General features: G+C 41.1%; 1 long non-coding RNA gene across 1 annotated transcript; it reads right to left on the bottom strand.

The window, feature by feature from the left end:
• Positions 1-2,395: 2,395 nt before the first annotated feature.
• LOC136425417 (uncharacterized) lies at positions 2,396-4,204 on the bottom strand. The gene is made up of 3 exons (XR_010754029.1): positions 3,988-4,204; positions 3,327-3,365; positions 2,396-2,485 (listed from the first exon to the last, which is right to left on the bottom strand). It is a non-coding gene; the product is annotated as an uncharacterized lncRNA (long non-coding RNA).
• Between the last annotated feature and the right edge of the window lie 1,175 nt (positions 4,205-5,379).

Here is a 5,379-nt window from a genome sequence, read left to right as displayed (position 1 = left end):
AAAGTCCATTTAGAGGTCCCTCCCCAGCAGCTACTGAAACAGGTGTAGCGAAGAAGATTACTTCATTTACGTCAATGACAACGTCATTCTAAACGTGGTCACAATCATTCGATTTTCAATAAGTTGTTTGATGTTGAAAATATGAAGTCATGGTAAGTAAGATACAAACAGTTGTTTGTTTTTAATTCAATTTTGTCCCCGATGCTAATCCACACCTAGCAAGCTGCCCCTTAAGGTCTTTATAGCAATCAAAAGGACCACTTGAACAATTCGTATAATACAGTAGTTGACATAAATACTAAAATAGCCCCAAAATGTTCAGAAAATACATGTAATTAACGGCCTGTTATAGATAATACTTATACCTCCGTTCACATATATCATGTTTTTCTTTAATGCTACTTACGGCACATGAATATATATTTATTTCTGCTAGCCTGGTGTTCATAGCGAGTGGCACCCTTTTCACATTAACAGTCACATGCAGTCTTTGGCATAAATGGTATCAAAATCACAGCAAAATGTGTATACGTACAAACTGCTTACATGTGCAATGGACATTTTTTTATTGTTTTTTTTTTCATTTCAAGTATAATACAGTGCATGTAGTAGAAAAACAAAGGTATACATAAAATGTAGACGGTGTAAAGACAAAAACCTAAATAATATTCTAGAACAGTTTGCAAAACGTGTTTCCTAATTAACAAGATAATTGTGTAATGAACCCCATTTCCCAAAATGTTTTTTAACCTTTTGACATTTCTGTGCTATAATAAATTCTAACTTACAACAGGTTCTAACAAAATCAACAAATCCTTTTGAAGAAACTACTTTGGAGTCTCTACCTCGAAATATATACATTTTTGCAAGTAGTATAAGTGTATTTAGAATAGGTGGGCATTTTCCTAGGACACCAAATATAACATTGTGCAGCCAGTGTTGAGTACCTTTCCAGAATTTTTCTAATTCAGAACATTGTCCAAAGAGATGAGTACTGGTCTCATCTTCATTTTCACAGTATGAGCATAGTTTGCTGTCTAGTAATGGACCTTTGGTGCTTGACAAATGTGACACATAGGATCAATGATAGCCGTGTTTGCTACGCTAGTGCTTCAAGTCTGGAAATAATCAACTTAGTACATTTCCTAATTCATATCACATTGCTACAATCACAAGAAATACATGTCATCATTACAAATAAGAAAATGAGACCAAACTTCCAAGACACTACAGAATCCTTGATTAGGCAAAGGCCCTCTAGTTCATATCTAGAACATCTAGTTCAGTTATCATTAATATTAGCACAACAATCAACAAATCAACCAACAAATGTTTCTTAAGCATAATCATATTGGATAAAGTTTTTGTGAAATATCATAACCATTAGACCATTTTTATACCCTTAGGTCATTGTCAATAATCTCAATCCGCAGCCGACTAGCTTTCGTCATCCTAGATGTGCAGAGATATAATATGTTACTGAACATTCAAGTGAATGACCTGCTTTACAAAGTGATAGGGCTAGGACCGTTGAGTATTATGGCAACTGTATACAATCAGTATGAGCTTAGCCATTTTCATCATCAACGGTAATTAAGTGGTCATGGTAGTGTGGGGACAACAATTAGGATCTAGTGTTATGAGATGGCATGAGATGGTCCCACAATTACAGTAATACAGCTATCATGAAACAAGTCCCATTTAAACGGGCTCGATGAAAAATGAACATGTTCCAACTGATACACTCCAATCTATCTATGTACCTTCATACTTATGGTGTAATCAAACTTAGTGATCTACAACTGAGGTAATGATTTATTCAAATTCAATCTGACGATTGTTATATAGCAGTCTATAATACATGTGGATCAATCCTTTGATGTTTTAAATCGTGGGTCGTCTTTGCAGCATTAATTCATGCTCCGAGGACAATCGACAGTGACAAAGTCACTTGTAAAACTAGAGTTAAGTATTTGTGCTACATATACTTCAGGTTTGCTATGTTAGTTTAGCGATTACAGGGTCTTTTTATAGATATGAATTGGTATTGAATGTTTCTTTTTTATTTGAGTTGAATGTGTGATAGTTGTGTGCCGATTTGTTAACACTGTAGAGAGAACGCTAGCGACCCCAAAGAACACCCCTCCCAATGAAATGGTATGGCTACCCTGCGACGTCACAAAATCAAGATGGCGGCCACCACACATGCCAACGGATCCAACCAAGGAGGTTTTATATATAAAACCTGCTTGATCCAACAAAGGTTTTGCTACGCAAACCTGTAACAAAGGGGCGTGACCTCAGGTGTTGCGATAGTCGACGCATCCATGGTTGCCACAGTCACAGTGCCAATAAGTAGCGCCACAGTAGTTATATGGGGAGCAGCAAGGACTGACGGAGTTTGGGTCGCACTGGCCTGGGTCGGCACCAGGAGCGGGGAATCCGGTTCCACACCTTCCATCCTCACGCCACTTTGGCAAGGGCACTACAAACAAACAAACAAACAAATAAACACACACACATACATAAACATGCAATTAGGACATTTCCTGATAGAATTTTTTAAGCCTATGTTAAACATGAAGCTGGAAGACCGTACAAAACGGTACAATGACAACCCTTGTAGTAGTGCTACGTACCGGTACTGTATACCGGTACTGTACAGTAAACATTGATTTGGTACAGGTCCAAAATACCGGATCATGAAATACCGGTACTGTACCGATATAAATTTATACCAAGTATGTGCTTATTTTGTGACTGATCTCCTGACCTGATGGCCTCATACAACACCGAACGTGACCAAAGTGATACCCGGTGAAACAGCGTAACTAATATGCAACAGATTCTTCAGGCAGATCGGTAGTTTTGATAGCAAGGCCAAGGGAGTATGGCGGTAGGAAACCTAGTTATATTCTTTGAATAAAGATACTGATAAGTTAAAAAAAAACAGTTTCTGTTTTTGTCATTGACGAAAAACACATGGTAATTTTCAGATTGTTCAGGTACAGATACAGGTCCGGACCTGTACCTAAATCTCTGTACCGCGTACCTGTACCTGATGTTACGTTTAGGTACGCAGCACTACCTTGTAGTGTACTTTATGTCATGGCAAGGTAATCTAATTTGATTTATTGACGTGTGTATACATGTAGACATTGTATGGACTAATGTGCCAATTAGGATTTTCCAGAACGTGCTCTAGCCGAGCTGTCAATCATGGCGACTGGTAGGACCGTAATGGGTAATCACTCATGCCAAAGCTTCATTAGTTAAGTTGGATGCGGTAACAATCATTTAAATACAAAATATGAATGAAGCCTTACCGTTTGCCACTGTCGGACCGGGACCGGATTGGGGAAGATCTATGGTATTGAGAAAAGGTACTTGTCAGATTTTCCCAATATTGTTTTTGGTACAGTTGGCTAAGCTTGAAAAAAAAAAACAGAACATGAAGAGCATGGCTTGAATTGAGCGTAACGGTGCAAGGGCCACCTCAAGGCAAATCTTTAGGTCTAAAATATATTCAATGCTACTTGAAAAATACAAACACTTGATATAATGATGGTTTTTTATTGGTCAGAAATAACCCCCAATGGCAGACTTTTAGTGCTGAATTGATGCAGGGTTTACAGGAATCACATTATACACAACATATACATATCTTATCCACACTTGCATTTTGTGGAACTGTCGCAAGGGTTTGGGAGGCTGCCATTCGGCGCCACCAGGTGACCTCAATACGAATTTCCCCAACCGAAGTCAGGTACCAATTTACACCTGGGTGGAGTGAGAAAAGTCGTGTAAAGTGCCTTTCCCAAAGGCACAAGATCGATGACATGATAGGATTCGAACCCGGGACCACTTGGTTCTGAGCCAAACGCTCTGCCGTTGCGCCACACGACCCCACCAACGATGGCCAACACAGCTGTGTTCTGTCGGCATTGAGGGCTTGAACAGCGGGAGATGCCATTACGAAAGTCATACCTGAATTCGAAAAGACTTGGACCTCGCATAGGTTCATGGTTCGAGCAGAACCAGGAAGACGAACGCCGACGTACCGCCCCGTCATGCCCTGACAGGAAACTGAAATAGACGGCTGGCTAAGGTCGATTTGATGATCACCTCCACACTTGGGGTTCGATGTGACCCTGCTTGAACCCCCGATGTGGATGTTGAAGGGGTTGAGTCGTTCCTCACAACAATCCTGGCGGTTGTAGATGACCACCCTGTAGATAGTGGTGACAATGCAACGAAAACCCTAGTTTACATTCCAGAGTCACCACGTTAAATTTCAACTTATAACCCCCAAATAACCCCGCGAGGGGCAAAGTAGGGGGGAGGAGGTCCCAGGCTAAGGCGGGCAGGCCTCCAGCCTGGCGCGGAATGACTCAACGGTAAGAGCTCAACGGTCAGAGTCTTTATATGGAATTAGGAATTATCAATATAGAATACAACACGCTCTATATATGACGTATCGCCCGAGGTACCAGCTGGTCGGATCGCCCGACAGTCGAAGGTATACATCAATTCGAAAAAAAAAAACACAGCCCCCAAAGCAACAACAAAAACACGCATTTCAATTTGAAATGTGCCAGAAGCAGAGAGAAGTTTGTAACAAATCCGGTATTTGAATTTTCGACAGCGGCGCAAGTCGCGGTAGGTGCAAGCGATGCATGTTCGAATCGTTCGATGGAAGCCTGTACAATACGACTTCGAAACCCTGGCAATACGGAAAAATATAGACTAGCGAAGCGATCATGTAGTGTTTACAAGAAAATGATATCCTGCACGTACCTTTTGATCATATACGACTGTCCAAGATCCACCCACCAGGCAGGATTGGCCTCTCCCTTGGTGTGAGTACAAGAATTTTGCCGGTGAATCCCATTGGTGTTCCCGTCTACAGCAAGACGGGCTTCCCCGCTAAACACCTCGCCTGTGGATGGTGTATGGTACCCCTGGGTGCTTGTTTGGAAAGCCGTCTTGCCTTCAGCGACATTGAACTCTGGGATCTTAGGAAGCCCTTCCTCTTTCATGTTTTTCAGATTCCCAGCAGTTCGCGTCACCCCGAGTTTGACCGCTTCAATCTTTGCTGTCAACCTTTCCATTTTGTCTGCAGTTTAGAAAAATGTACCTGTCATTGTTGGTGGTAATCTAGATGACTTAGTCTGGTGTGGCTTAGTCAATATCGAAGTGTTAGTAATATATGTGGGATAGACTACGTATATAGACGCATACACAATACCAGTAGTAACGCTCAAAGGAGGTAGTAAGTTTTGCAACTATATGTTGTCCATGTGCATCAATACGAATTTGTCTACTGTTCCTACACTTATGCTGGGTTAACGTTGCTTGCAAACTGATGGCAGAGTAAGT

Source organism: Branchiostoma lanceolatum, chromosome 19, assembly GCF_035083965.1.
Source record: "Branchiostoma lanceolatum isolate klBraLanc5 chromosome 19, klBraLanc5.hap2, whole genome shotgun sequence".
NCBI classification, from domain to species: domain Eukaryota; kingdom Metazoa; phylum Chordata; class Leptocardii; order Amphioxiformes; family Branchiostomatidae; genus Branchiostoma; species Branchiostoma lanceolatum.
The sequence above is the reverse complement of the archived record's forward strand: the minus strand, read 5'-3'. Positions and strand labels throughout refer to the sequence as shown.